The 15453-nt window shown below is 41.7% G+C and overlaps 2 long non-coding RNA genes across 3 annotated transcripts; one reads left to right on the top strand and one right to left on the bottom strand.

The window, feature by feature from the left end:
• The first annotated feature begins 8753 nt into the window (after positions 1-8753).
• Positions 8754-10127, top strand: LOC135295280 (uncharacterized). Of its 2 annotated transcripts, none has more exons than XR_010357322.1 (2): positions 8754-8900; positions 9943-10127. It is a non-coding gene; the product is annotated as an uncharacterized LOC135295280 (long non-coding RNA). The 2 variants fall into 2 exon arrangements; XR_010357323.1 differs by having other exon boundaries at positions 8754-9003.
• A 1208-nt stretch (positions 10128-11335) lies between these two features.
• On the bottom strand, positions 11336-15011 carry LOC135293602 (uncharacterized). Its single transcript, XR_010355687.1, has 3 exons — positions 13448-15011; positions 12433-12933; positions 11336-11924 (listed from the first exon to the last, which is right to left on the bottom strand). It is a non-coding gene; the product is annotated as an uncharacterized LOC135293602 (long non-coding RNA).
• Between the last annotated feature and the right edge of the window lie 442 nt (positions 15012-15453).

The raw sequence follows: 15453 nt of genomic DNA, 5'->3' as shown, positions 1-15453 counted from the left end.
ATACTTAAAACATACAAAGCTTGTGAATCTCCTGGCACCAAGCTCTAGTGGGGTGACAATGCTGTAGAAGTCTTCAGAGGTCTAATGCAAACACAGTAAACTTCCTCTACAGTGAATATCTTGGCTTTGGAAGTTCTGGCTAGGGGAAAGATGGTCATTTGGCTTGACATCTCTGCTCTTCTGATGGCTTTTAAAATCCTCCTTTCTCACCGACACTTCTGAAAAGAGCTGCCAGATCACAGCTGCCTGTTTCACACCTCTCTGAGTGAGCAAGGACAGGGCCAGTGGAGCCAAGCACTCATCCCTGGCTGTCACCCAGACAGCCTATGTGCACTTGGGCAAGTTGTCAAATCCTCCACCGCCCCTCCCCACCATGCCACATTTAACAGAGCTCATTTCTGAGCCCTCCAGGATGTCCCCTCCTCTGCAGCCACTGTAGAATCATCAGTCTGGATCCACGTTCCGTAACTTCATGTTGAAGAGCCTGACAAATATCTCATCCCAATCATCACCTTTCTTTGTGGTCACAGGATGGCCAGAGACAAGCGCTTCCAAGTAAGATATGAGGTGGGATGTAGCTGTCTGGCATGAGCCTGGGCTGCAACTCCCCTTCTCTCAGTCCACAGCACCTGGTGAAAAACTGCCAAAGCTGGGGCATGGGTGTTTCAACATGCTGCCAAAGTGACTTCTGAGTTGGAGTGTCTTCAAGGAAATGTCTGAGACATGATGGAGACTTTATATCCATTTGTTGGCAGGACTTTGTCTGCTATCTGTTATGAAACTCTTCCTAAATGCAACTTAATTGCTTAGCCTTATAATAAATTGTGTATTCCTGACTTTTCAGAGAAGTGTGTTTTTCCTGTGGGTGACACAGGAACAGACACATTGATACCTCATTCCACTAAATGCCATGTTGCCTTTCTCAGAATGCAGATAATGTAAGATACAGATTTGTAAAGTAACTTCTGAAAAGACTGCTTCAAAAACATCTAGCCTCATTAATACAGATGGAGAGCTTCAAACAGCCTTTGAAAATAGCTAGTTTTTGCTGACCTAGCTCATAGAAATGAAGATATTTAAGCAAAGGAAGGGTCCCAGTGAAGTCAATGGGCTTAAAGGTAGTAGGATCTACACATACACAGGACTAAAAGTAGGCTGACATGCTTTGGCAGGGTGAAGCCCTGCTGTCAGGCTCACTACAGTGACCCAATTTCTTTACAGGCCTCTGCAGGGGAAATGCTCACTCCTGCAGTTCATCCCTTTCCTTCAGTGTCATTAGTTCTTATCCTTTCATGTCAAACTTTGCAGAGGAAGGATTTTGCTGCACTGCTGAGTGAGAAATGGCAGCTAATTTTTGCTTGTGGTTTAGGAGAGACTTGTTTGATTCTAGCAAAAAAACCTGTCCTGAATTTTCCCATGCCATTTAAGGGCTGGAAGGGAGATGGAGCCCTGCTTTGTCCCCTTCTTAGTCTGTGAGCAACTTCATTGATGTAAAGTTTTAGATAAGTGCCCCTCAGGGAGGTGGCAGCTTGAGCTGCTGGAGAAAATCTGTCCTTTTTTCCCTCAAGTAGAGCTTGAGGCTTAATCCACTGGACAACAGACACACCAGGATCCATCTCCACAGCAGAAGCAGGTGATGGGGACAACAGCTAGGGCTGGTACAGAGGAGGAAAATGGTTTGGTAGCTGCTTCGAGCTGCCGGCTGTCTGAAGACAAGATTAGGTTTCAGATATCTTGGCCTGTGTCCAGCACTGCCTTTCTTATGCAAATGTCTGTATGTTATTTGATTTCCATTTTCCACAACATCCCCCTCAGCAATATGTAGTTAATATTTATATATATTTAGCTAATGCACGGTTTATATGTACACACTTCACTGCGGTTCTGCAGATTGGTTAACCAAACTCTGTCCAGATCCTGCCCTGCCTTCAGATTTGTATGGGTGCAAACAGGTTCACAACTTACCTAGTGCAAAGTGCTTGAGAAGTGAGAAAGAAATTTAATTTTACAAGCAAAGTATTCAGTGCTAAATAAAGTGTATATATAATTTTATACATTACTTTAGAGAAGGAGATGCCATTAAATGAAGCATCACCGAGCAAGGACACTCATGGAGAGCAAGCACTGGAGAAACAGGTAAGTACAGGTCCTGTGTCCCCCATCGTGTCTCTGCCAATGCCACCGTTTGTGTAACAACATTCATTCAATTTACTCAATATCATGAAAGGATGTACTTAAGAAAGATTCAGTGCTTGATAAGAAATCATGCCCAGCTAAGCCACAGCCTAGTTCTTGACAGGAAACAAGGCTACATGAATTTTATTGTTTTTGTTGCAAATAAAGGAGTTGTAGAGTCTCCCTTTTACCACCAGAGGTCATAAGCAAAACACCGCAGTCCCTCAGTCATTCTCCAGGAGGGAAGGAAGTGGGAGAGTCAGCAGAAGTATTCCTAATTCTTGCTAAATAAAATGCAGGCGGTGACCATAAGGATCCCCATCAGCTGTGAGGGAAGATGCCCAGGTTAACAGTGCAGCCATCAGTGTGCCAACACGGGAGCTGGGACACAGACAGGTGGAGGGGCACTGCTCTCAGACTGCTGGGTGTAACACAGATTTGCTGGAATATTTTGCCCTTTTGTATTTGCTGATTCATGAGCACTAATGCAGGAAACTTTCCATTTTGCAAGAGGTAAGCAGAATCTAAAATCCCTTTTGAAACCTGTGTGAATATTCAAAAAAAGGCACTGGCAGCTTCCCTCAAGATGAACTTTTCTTATTTGCAGACACATTTCAGGAATACTAGAAAGCATCTGAGCACAATCAGAAACTGGGAGAGGAAATTTTCCTGACCATAAAGCCTGGATCAGTTAATGGACAAGAAATACAAGCACGTGATTTCTCTGACCAGCCATAAGACATGAAAATTGGAAAGGCAGCAGAAAGCTTAGGAAGAAAATCAGCTGAAGTATATCCAAGCTGTAAAACTTTAAACAGTTATTAATGTAATGGATTGTAAACAGTTTGCACATCATTTGCAAAAGGAAATATGTTTTCAAAGACAAATTATTTACAACAAATACCTTCTCCCACCCCCTTTGAGCGCAGCTCTGAGTAATGTAAGTTGGAAGGAAAGGATCAGGGGTGGCAAAAAAAAATTGACATTTTTTAAAATCAGAAAATGTCAAGACAAGCAACTCTGCTCTTCTGTAAAGCACCATCATGTCACTTCTGGGGCTCTGTGTGCTATTGGTTACTGGTTGCCAGGATTAATTGTCTTCTCAGGAAGAGCACAGATGAGGAAAGAGAAATGGTGTGAGGCACAAGTAATGGTACTGATGAGGCAGAATTTCTTAATTTCCACCACTGTTTTGCAACTCTACAGCACACATATTTCCACTATAAGCAAAAATGAGTAATTACATTTATATTAAAAGAACCCTACCCTGTTGCTCTAGGAAAGTCTCACAGTTTGTTTTTACTGAGAGATAAGACTCTTGAAAAAGATGAGGTTTTTTTCCTCAAAATTGGTAAAGCACATTTCTGAGCAATGACTAAAAGTAAGCTTCATTTTCAGTGAGTATCACTTAGAACTCTGACAGAGAAGTTTAGTACAGAAGTCTTGACAGCTCATTAACTACCCTACTGAAGAACACTTGTGCTATAATAAAACAACCATCACTCCATCTTTGTAGCTAGAGAAAAAATGAACAGGCCATTTACATATTTTATTCAGTCAACAGCCGCAGTCACTTTCCAAGTCTCAAGTGAGTTCCATGGTGGGGTTTCAGTGGGCTGTGGGAAATGCCTGTCTCCTGCAGAGGAAGGCCACCAAACCAGGGCTACTCCTCAGCTACCCTTTGACCAGCCCATTCATGATCTTCTCAGCCACTTGTCATCCACTTCCTCAACCCCTCAAGGTTTCTTTCTGTTTCCCTCTAGTAGGAGGATGTTGGAGTGAGCAATGGTTCCTGAGGCAGTTTTGCCATGTCTAGCACCTCCCCACAGAGAAACTGTGGATCCACCTTCTGTTGCTTTGATGCTGTGTTAACCATCCCTTTTTGTCAAACCTGTTACTAAAAATCTCTCATAAAAGGCTTTAGGATTTAAATACATCTCATTGATGGAAATGAAGCCAATTATATTGTGTACTGCCCTTAGCAGACAGAGGAAGTTTGATCTCCCTCCCTCTCATTACAACCTGATAAGCTGGAGGGCTAGTATGGGCTCCTGCCCTCCCCTCCCCCCTACCCCCTGGGTCTTCTCCCAGGTAAACACAGCAAAATTCTCTAATTTATACAGAAATAATATTTTGTAGCTCTCCTGTCATACTTATTTTTCTCCTCCACTCTCTCTGCGCTTGTCATGTCTTTCTTTATCGGCCCTGGATAGAGTAACACTCTAGCAGGAAACTTATCATTATGGATCAGAGAATGTTAAATACTTCTGGCCTCTTGCACATGACATTCTTGCCAGTGAATTCAAGAATGGGAGTTGCCTTTTCTGCAGCACCATCACACACACATTTTTAGCTTGTGAATCACAGCAATTGCTGAATTATTTTCCACTCTAATGGTGACTTACTGTTAGGTCTTCATTGTGCATTTCTGTATTCACATCTTATGACTAAAGGAAGCTTCTCGAATTTCTTTTTACTGAACACCCTGCAGACCTTGGATCACTTCTGCAGCTTGTCAAAACAATTTAAAATGTTATCCCTGTCCTCCAAAGCACTTGCTTCCCTTCCCAGTTAGCTGTCATCTATGAATGGCAGAAAAAATTGTTTTTCAGTTCTATTCTACAATCTCTTATAACAAAATCTATGCTGAACCCCTATTGAACATTATTTGAAACACATCTGTGTTTGACAAAACCAAAACCAACTCTAAGCATATTTTTCCTTCAGTGTACATGTCCACCTATGAGCTAGATATCTAAGGTGTTGTTACAGTGGGTGGAAGCTGGAGACGGCTTTGGCTCTTTGCCAAGTGGGCAATGAGTGGCCAGGTGAATTTGTTGTCTGCACTGCAGAGTCTGACCTGCAGTGGTGCCCACAGGGCAGCCATACAGGGCAGGCAGATCTGACAAAAAGATAACTTTGGAGATTGGTTTGACATGATTCTTCTCCATAACTCAGGACTGCCGGGTTTCAATCACTGTATTATCCTTTGGGAGCTTCAGCAGTGTTTGCTTAATAAGTTTGCTCAATAACTTGTTCTATGCACTGAGGTTACATTCCTTGAGCTCCAGCTCCTCAGACTGTTCTCCACCTTCTAAAAATGTATGCCATGTTGCCACTTTACACTTCTCTAAGGCATCCCATAACCTCTTGAAGACACTTGATAGAGAAACACAAATTGCTTCAGCAAGATCTGCAAGTTTGCCAGTGTGTATTTCATTGGGTGTTACCAATTTGAATGATTCTACTTATCTAAATGTTGTTTACACTGTTCTTTGAAAGTGCAGCCTGCATTTCTAATCCCTTATTAAAATAGTGATAAATATCTAGTCTTAATTAACCTGGTTTAGTGGTGAGGGAGGCTGTTGAATTGCTTTGATCCTCATTGCTCTTCACCTTTGTGAGTTGGTCAAACTCTGATTTTGTTTGTTCTTCTCTAGCTTTCCCTGCGTTCCTCATGCTTCTCCCTGCTCCTTGCTCTTTGTAAGGCATTTTACAGCTTGGCCATTCTGAATTTAATATTACATATTGTGGATGTGAGGACTAGAGGAGAAAGATTGTTTTTTCTTCCTAAGAACCAGATGCTGGATTCAGTTACTATTAATATTACCTGACAACACTATTGAAAACCAATGATGTCAGGTTTTGGCTTTAGTGTATCAGTGCTATATTGCTGCTTGATTACTTCAGTCTTATACATGAAATGGTGTATGATTGCTTTTTTGCAGGCTGTTTTGAAATAGTCTTTATGTAACAACAGATGATATGAGGCAAAAATGAAGGATACAGGCAATACCCCATATATAATCATACTTAGTTTTGTGCCTTTGCTTCCAGCATGTGCTTTCAGGTCTCTGAGATAATTTTGCTATCAAATTTTCTCTTGTACTCAGTTCAAACAGGAATCTAGACATGAAGCTATACAACAAGGTCATTTAAGAGAAATTATTTGGTTTTGTTGTGGGGTGTTTTTTTGTAGTTGTTGATTGGGTTTTTTATTATTTTTGATCAGTTCTAAATGTTTATTAAAACTATAGAATTTCTGGACTCATTGAGAATGTTGAGCAACAAAGGGGAGACACATTTGCTAATGGAAAGTAGCCCATCATTCAGCATGGCTGTGATTAAAGCTTAAAATGGTCTTGGATGCAATTTTTTGAACTCCAAATTATGGCTCACATGACAGATTAATTCAGAAAGGGTTTACACTTCATTATGCTGTAAGATGATGGATAAGCTTGCAACTGCATTTGATCAGTGAAGTGTAGGAACAGGTCAGATGAAGTAGCAGATGGAGCAGGTTGAGAAATGAGGATAGAAAGTTAATTGTGGCCAAGATTAATTTCCTTTATTTGACTATGTGGGTGAAGGGTTTGAAATTGTTTCAAAGGTGTTTCTAATTTCAGAAGACAATAAAAGTATTTAGCACTGCACATGACTTTAGGCATTAAATTTAATCTGTAGATTTCAAAGCACTGCACAAGCACAGCTGTTAATCTACTTGCTTGCATCTAGAAGGAGAGGCACATACAATTTAGTGAACTGTTACTCCACTCCAACTTTTCCATAGCAGGTTTGATGCAGAGTCTGCTGTCCCAGTTAACACATCCTCAGACCACAGACCAGGCATGGAAAGCCAGCTCCTCTCTTAATGTCCTCGGAGAAAATTGTAAATGGGGTCTGTTCCCCCTGGAATGTCCTTTTGAGTCCCAAGTGAAATCTCCATGTAAATGGGTAGAGACAGGAGTGTCTTCAACCACAACTTGGTGCTGTGTCAGGATGACTTAACAGCTAAATTAACCTGGTGGCATCAACAAGGGGCCCAGTCTGGACAGCTGGTTTGTCAGGATCTTAGAGGCATACAAATACACCTGGCATGCAATTGTCTTTGTGCCTCTGCTGCACACAGAACATACAGCCATTTGTACAAAAGCACAGTGAAAAAAAAAATTAATATTTCCCATTAAGTATGTGGAAACTTGACAATTTCTGTGCACTTTTCCTAAGTTATGTATTGCCTTCTTCTGGTTCTTATACATTGCAAGGTTTCCTGCATGTCACTGGAGTTCTCCATACTCTGTCCCATAACTGTGCATGCAATGTCTAATTATCCCAAGTGTAGTTTACAGTCCCCTGTACCTTGTGATCCTCCATGCCCCTTAGAAATCACTGACTGATTTCTCACCTGTTGAAATCAAATGCCAAAATCCTGTAGACTTCAGTGACGTCAATGCTTTTCCCCTCTGTCTCTGAGGTCATTCAGCAGAAGCCATTTGACTTTACGTGGTGGGTAACAGCTGGTCTGGAGGCCTCACAGTCATAAATAACCCTAATTCTAACTCAAAAAGTCCATGCCATTAGGGAAAAGAAGTAAATGTCCCTGGGAGGAAGGCATTAAGAAGCCCAGAGGTTTTAATTTAAACAACACCAGTCAGTCTCTGGGAAGCAAGGGCACAGGCAGCTATTGGCTGGGTGGTAACCAAATTTAGCCAATAAGGATCAACTGCATGGGTTTTTGGAAAACCCTATAAAAAGGAGCTGCGCTCTATGAAATTCCCTGCATGAACTGTGGAGTGTTGTGTTGTGCCCATTTCAACAGCAGCAACTTTACATACAATGATGGTGTGCCATCATTGTGAATAAGCTGACAAAAGAAAGGGAATATGAATAGTTTTTTGATCATTTTAGTTCTTCAGCAAATCTGGAGCTGTACACAGACCTTTCAGTTTTCTCAGTATGTATCCTGTCAGTTTGTCTCCTCTTGAGAGAGTCCAATATCGTAGATGTCACAGTCGTATTACAAAACAGCCATTTCACAAAATAACTGAAATCACATTTCACAATGTGATTGAAGCATATTAAAAATACCATTTGCTATATATACAAATCCTGGCAGCTAACAGGGGCACTCACAAAGCAGATAGGAATCTCTTCAACTAGTGTTTACCAATTTGGGGTACTCCACCAAATATGAGATTTTTGTAAAGGGATTTTTTATGTAGGGGTAGCTGTGTACTGATGCAAAGTAGGAGGGTAGCTTTTCTTGAGCGACACAGTCAGATGTAGTCCTGATCATGACAACTAAATAGCACATCTCCTGGCACTTAGTAGTGGTGCAAAAATGACAGATAGCACTTATTACATCAAAAGAACTGGAATTGGTATGGGGCGCAGATCTCACAGATGTTACAGAGGCAAAATGGCAGTGAAGAAAACAGGAATTTTGGCTGAGCTGTGCCTCTTGTCATTACATGGCTTTCAAATCTGAAAATGTAAGGCTTGAGTCCAATCATTCACACTTGGAATGGGAAAATAAATGAACAAATAAATAATGGTATCATCTAATGGTATTGTCTCATATAATCCTGACTTGTCTGTACAATTCAGGTTCTGTCCATTTAAACAATAGAAAGTGTAAAAAAATTCAAAGTATTACTGTATTTAAGCCAAATTTTTTTAAAATTATTGAAGGTATAGTTATTGTTGTAATAGCATCATATAGCAACAGCTTTGACAATGTTGTTATAGAATGTTACCGCATCACAGAACAGAATAACCTGTATGATGTAACAATACATTACCAACTTCCTCTATAGCACTCTTCACCCAGAGATATCAACACATCTCACACAGAAGAGCAGTATAAGCATTGCTATTATAATTACTATTATCACTAGCCAAAAAGAAATGTGCATGTCTGCACAGTGCAGATGAACACAATCAATGTATGTGCACAGAACAGAAATGCCTGTAAATATTAATCTGAAATATTATTTCAATAGCAAATTTCATTGCATATCAACATAACTGAATCTCTTTTTAGAAGGGGTAGGGAAAATTCTTTTCTACCAGTTTTTACACTCAGTACAGATGACTGGAAAAAAGGACAATGACCATGAAACTAGCATTAATCTTCACATATAATTGATGATTTAATTGTAGTAGTCTTTCATGAAGCTAAATAATCACTAGTTGATACAGAATTGTTCTCAAGATTTACAGAGTAAACACCCATCACATTTTAGACATCACACAATAGCCCAAGCTATAATTATCAGTTCATCATTAGTATTGTTAAACATATCACGTACACACTGGAAATCAATCCCAAAATACCAGAATCTCAAGCAGCATCCTAATTGATATAAAACAACCTTCATATTCAGGTTATTGACTGATTTAAAATTAGTGCATTTAGCCAGAACTCTGGTTCTGCATTTAAAAGCATGATCCAACATTTTGAAGTAAACTATCATGTTGCCATGAAGAAAAAACTGTCAAGATTATAAAACATGGGAAGTAACAGAGAGATGAACTCCAGCAGTGGTAGTGCTAGAATATGTTATTAATTTTGGATTAGGTGTCAGTGATGGGTTTAACATTTACAGTAGAGATCAGGATGGAAGGATTCCTTCCTGTCCTTCTTTATCAAAAAATGGCCCCCTTTATGACCTCTCTGAAGAGTGATATGTGAACAATTTATAACTAAACTATATGATGCTGCTAAAGCTCCAGCAAGTAACAAAGGTTGTTGGCAATTATAAGTTGAAGCATGCCATAGAGAAATCTTTGTCAGAAGTTTGCCACCATCTTTCAAAAGATGGTGGAAAAATTTTTATTGAAATGGCAAATATATTTGAGAGCAAAGCAAGTGATTACCTTGTTTAGCCAACATCTTGCCCATAGTGCAGTTGGTAACCATCTGCCTTTGTACTATTTGTCTGTGGCTCTGGCTGTGTCTGACCTACATGTGACACTTCTGAGCAGATGTGCATCAGATACAACAGATGAGAGAGTGCCAGCCCCTGCCAAAAGGACTCCACACATATTGGAGAAGATGAATACCAATAAATCAGGATCCGATGGGATGCATTGTATGGCTTTTTCAGAGTGGAGAAACAGTTGAATTGTTTTATCTATTAAATGAATGGATAAAGGATTTAGTAATAATATGTCTTCCTGATGTATTTGTCTTAAGCAGTAATATAACATTTGTGTCCATCCACGACTTTTTATTTTCAGGGTATTAGAGGCTGAAGCACAGGTTTGATGTCTGGAAATCGAGATCCTCTAAAACGACATCAATTCCATTCTATTACCTTCCACTTACCTTCTATTCATACTTCATTTAACTTGTATGACTGACCAAGGCATATTATCAGAGTTCACAGGCTCGGAGTATATATTTAAGATATTACAGGAAATGGATGGGGGGAGAAGTGGAAGAGGATACTTGAAAGGGTTCAACAGAAATGAGTAGAATGCAAGTATGTTGGAAGAGGGGCTCATGAAATCTATGCAACAGCCAAGGCAGGTAAAGTGCTGTGCTGTCAACAAGCATCATGGAGAAATGGAGATAACCATGTGCTCAGCTAGTATGCCATATCTGTCTGATACAAAGTAGCCTGGAACCCTTTATTTAAATTGAAGGAAGTGGCATTTTGTGCTAGGCACTTGTCATTTGCAAGATGTGTTCAATTGGTTAGCCAAGGAAAGCTCATCATGAGGAATTTTTGAGGGATAGGCTCATTGGTGTTGAGAATAGCAGTTAGGGCTATGTGTGGCACTGAAACTTCAATTTTACCATCTTTTCAATATTAGCTTTACAGTTCTGCTAAGTTCTTCTCAACATAGTAGGGTCTTTCATTGCTACAGTATTTTTAATGAAGCCTCGTCTTAACATCTGCTTAAAACCAGACAATGCCTGTTAAAAATACTTTGTATAGTGACTTCTTTATACATAGAATGAAAATAGTTATCTTATCTAATATCTGCATGTCATCCATCATCAGTGGATATATCACAGGCAATTTTAAGCACTTTTAACAATGTAGTGAACTACATGATTCAAAATGCCAGAATTTTTCTTAAAAAGAACAAATGGGCAAAAATGAGATGAAAAAATGATGAGAAAACATAATACATTTGATTTAATAAGTGCACATGCATCTTTTCAAAGGCAGATGAATAAATTTAGAACAGAGATATTTGTGCCTTTTCATATTATGGTGATTATTCATATCAGTAGTATTAGTTTAGCTCTATGTTATTTTAATCCAAATATGTTTTCAGAATCAGAGATAAGTTTCAGGTATCCTTGAGCATACACTAAAGCTGAATATTTAGCAATAACGTTTTCCCTAGGACTGACTTCCTCACAATGTGCACCTAGAGATCTCTTTGTTACCTGCTCCCAGTTCAGTTTTGCACCTGTTGCAGACATTACTGAGAGCCACAAATCTAAATGTTGTGATCTGAATTGTGACAATAAACTATTACATTATAGTAAGCTGAATTAGGACTCTTTCCCTGAGGCATTGCTTTGCAGGGCTATGAGGTTTGGTGTGTGCTTGCAGAATCCTTCCCCAGAGATGCATGGGAACTGAGGAGCAGTGTTTCTCTCCATGCGTGTGTTCAAAGAGCAGAAGAGTTTTGCAAATTGTGTTGTTTGGCTCACACCCTCTTTATTTCTCTGAGTGCTGGCTGGTCATGCAGTTCTGGTTTGACCTTTCTGTTAACAGGTGACTAATAGGCAGTTAATACTTGAGTAACACCACAGGTACCTGATCCCATTTGGGCAAGTGACTATCTCCCACAGGCTTAGCCCTTATAAAGGAATAAAACCAGGCTCTCTAGAGATAAGCCTAGGGTGGCACACTGATGTTTGAGGGACTGTGCACTAGATGCTCCAGAGATGTCCTTTGGTTTGCCATCTCAGTGGAGGTAGGGGATGGAGATCCATGTGGCAGCTAAGACACGAGGGATATTAATGTGTTAGAAACCACAGAAATGCCTGAGAGGAGTCATGTAAGAATTAGAGCTTCTTCCTCACAAAAGTAACAGGAACCAATAGCCCAGATGAAGTGCATTTACACCAATGCACACAGCATAGGCAGCTCACAGGAGGAGCTGGAAGCCATTGAACAGCAGGAAACCATTACATGGTTGCCCTCATGGAGACATGGTGAATGACTCACACATCTAAAGTACTTGATGGCTAAAAACTGTTCAGAATGGATAGGCAAGGAAGATGTGGTGGAGTAGCCCTGTGCGTTAGGGAGTGGTTTGATTGTCTGGAGCTTAATGGTGGTGATGACAGAATTGAGAGTTTGTGGTTAAGAAGCAAGGGAAAGGCCAACAGGGCAGATATCCTGGAGGGACTCTGTTATAAAACAGGATGAAGAGGCAGATAAAATATTGAATAAGCAGCTGGGAGCTGTCTCATGATTTCTGTTCTGGCAGGAGACTTCAACTTACCAGACATCTCCTGGAATTACAACACAGCAGAGAGGAAACGGTCCAGGAGGTTCCTTGAGTGTGTGGGAGTTCATAACATTCTGACATAGCATGTGAAGGTCCCAACTGGGGAAGGTGCCCTGTTGGACCTGAAGTTCATGAACAGAGAAGGACTCGAGGGTGATGTAACCATTGGAGGCCATCTGGAGCAAAGCAAAGGAAGCCACCCTCAGTCAGTTTGCAGGCGACAACAAATTAATTAATTGTACCTTCCTGGAGAAGTAAGGAGGGAGGCCAGCAGAACTGCTGCTCGGACTTCTGGAGTGCAGACTTTGGCCTCTTTAGGAGATGGTTGAGGGAGTCCCTTGGGAGGCAGTCCTGAAGGGCTATGGAGTCCAGGAAGGCTGGACATTCTTCAAGAAAGAAATCTTAAGGCACCAGAGAGCTCATCCCCATATGCCAAAAGACAAGCTGGCAGGCAAGAAAACTGGCCTGATTGAACAGAGTGGTTTGGCTGTGACGCTGAAAAAAAAAAAAAAGGAGCATTTACAACCTTTGGAAGAGGCAGCAGGCAGCTCAAGAGGATTGCAAAGATGTCATGAAGTTATGCAGGGAGAAAATTCAGAAGGGCCAAAGCCCAGCTGGAATTTAATCTGGCTACAGCCATAAGGGACCATAAAAAATATGTCTATAAATACATCAGCAACACAAGGAGAGCTAAGGAGAATCTCCATACTCTGCTGAACAGAGAGAGAAACATAGTGACAAAGGATAAGGCTGAGATGCCCAACGCCTTCTTTGCTTCAGTCTTTAATAGGAAAACCAATTGTTCTTCAGGCACCTAGCCCCCTGAGCTGGAAGACAGGGATAGAGAGCAGAACTCCCATGATCCAAGGTGAAAGGTCAGAGACCTGATAAACCACTGTTCTGGTTTGAAAGCAAAATCAGTGAGAGACTCCAAGTCAGAAATACAATTTATTAGGAAAAGGGAAGAAAACCCCAAATACATGTAGTAATACAAAAGAAAACCACTGACAGAGTCAGAAGACAACCTGGCGCCCTGCTAGTTAGGGTGGTGGTAGCAGTCCAGATGAAATGGTCTTGTTGAAGTGGTGATCCCATAGACAAAAATTCTGGTAGCTCTTGTCCTTTAGAACCCAGTGGGTAAGGGCTACCTGCTCTGTCCCAAAGCCCAGATTATATCCAGGTGGGGATGTTTAGCTCCCCACCCTGGGCGGAGTATCTCACAGTGGGCTGGTATCATTCTGAGCCATTTGGTGGGTCCTTGATTGCCCATTAAACAGAAATGGCTCTCAGAGGGAGTTATCTCTGTGTCATGTGGCAAGGCATTGACAGGCCCATTAACAGGAGATGAGGAAAAACAATGAACCTCCTGGTTTTGATAGCTCTTGAGGATGGGAATAGAATACATCTTTACATTGTAACCTAGGACAACCACTTACACACATGCGAGCCTATGGGACCAGATGGGATCCATACATGGATACTTAGGGAGCTGGTGGAAATGCTGACTGAGACAGTCTCCCTCATTTATCAGCAGTCCTGGCTAACAGGCAGATCCCAGGTGTTTGGAAGTCAGCAAATACATTGTCCATCTACAGGAAGGTCTGGAAGGAGGATCTGGGTAACTAGAGGCCTGTCAGCCTCACCTCAGTGCTGGGGAAGGTGATGGAGCAGATCATCTTGAGTGCTGTCATGCAGCAGGTACAGGCCAGCCAGGGGATCAGGCCAAGCCAGCACAAACATGGGTTTGGCAAAGGCAGGTCCTGCTGGACCAACCTGATCTGCCTCTATGACAAAGCGACCCATTTAGTGGATGAGGGGAAGACTGTGGATGTTGTCTGCCTTAAGTTTGCTAAAGCCTTTGACACTGTCTCCCACAGAATTCTCCTGGAGAAACTGGCTGCTCATGTCTTGGACAGGTGCTCTGTTCTTTGGGTGAAAAACTGGCTGGATGGCTGGTGGCAGATGGAGTCAAATTCAGCTGGCTGTCACGTGCCAGTGGTATTTCCTGGAGCTCAGTACTGGGGCTCAGTAACTATTGATGACCTGGATAAGGGGAACAAGTGCTCCCTCAGTAAGTTCACCGATGACACCAAGCTGGGTTGGAGTGTTGGTCTGCTGGAGGACAGGAAGGCTGTGCAGAAGGATCTGGACAGGCCGGACTTATGGGCCAAGGCTGCTTGTATGAGGGATAACAAGGCCAAGTGCCAAGTCCTGCACTTGGGTCACAACAATCCCAGGCAATGTCACAGGGTCAGGGAAGAGTGACTGGAATGCTGCCTGGCAGAAAAAAGAGCTGGAGCTGCTAGTCCACAGCTCCTGAACAAGAAGGCCAATGGCATCCTGGCCTGTATCAGACATAGTGTGGCAGCTGGACCAGGGCAGTGATTGTCTCCCTGTACTGATGAGGCCACACATCAAATCCTGCATTCAGTTTTCAGCCCCTCACTAGAAGACATTGAAGTGCTGGAGTCAAGTGGGTGAGTCCAGAGAAAGACAGTGGAGCTTATTAAGGTTCTGGAGCACAAATCATATGAGGAGCAGCTGAAGGAGATGAGGGTGTTTAACCTGGAGAAAAGGAGGTTCAGGGCTGACCTTATCACTTTCTACAACCACCTGAAAGGAGGCTGTAGCCAGGTGGGGCTCAGTCTCCCCTCCCAAGTAACAAGTGATAGAACACCAGAAAATTACCTGCAGTTATACCAGAGGAGATTTAGATATTAGGATTTTTTTTTCACTAAAAGGGCAATCAGACATTGAAACAGGCTGCTGGGAAAGTGGCTGCATCACCATCTCTGCAGATTTTTAAAAGAGATATAGATGTGGCACTTAGGAACATGGTTTAAGGCAGAACTTGGCAGTGCCATGTTAATGGTTGGACTCGGTGATAATGAAGGTCTTTTCTAACAGAAATGATTCTAAGATTCAACGATTCTAAAAGGTGAGGCAAGAAGAAATACAGTGTCACATTCAAAATTCCCAGAAATTTGCAGCTGAGACAGGACCTCCCGTCAGTAT

The sequence above is a fragment of the Passer domesticus genome, chromosome 2 (assembly GCF_036417665.1).
Source record: "Passer domesticus isolate bPasDom1 chromosome 2, bPasDom1.hap1, whole genome shotgun sequence".
Taxonomy (NCBI): domain Eukaryota; kingdom Metazoa; phylum Chordata; class Aves; order Passeriformes; family Passeridae; genus Passer; species Passer domesticus.
This window is presented reverse-complemented; position numbering and strand designations above follow the sequence as displayed.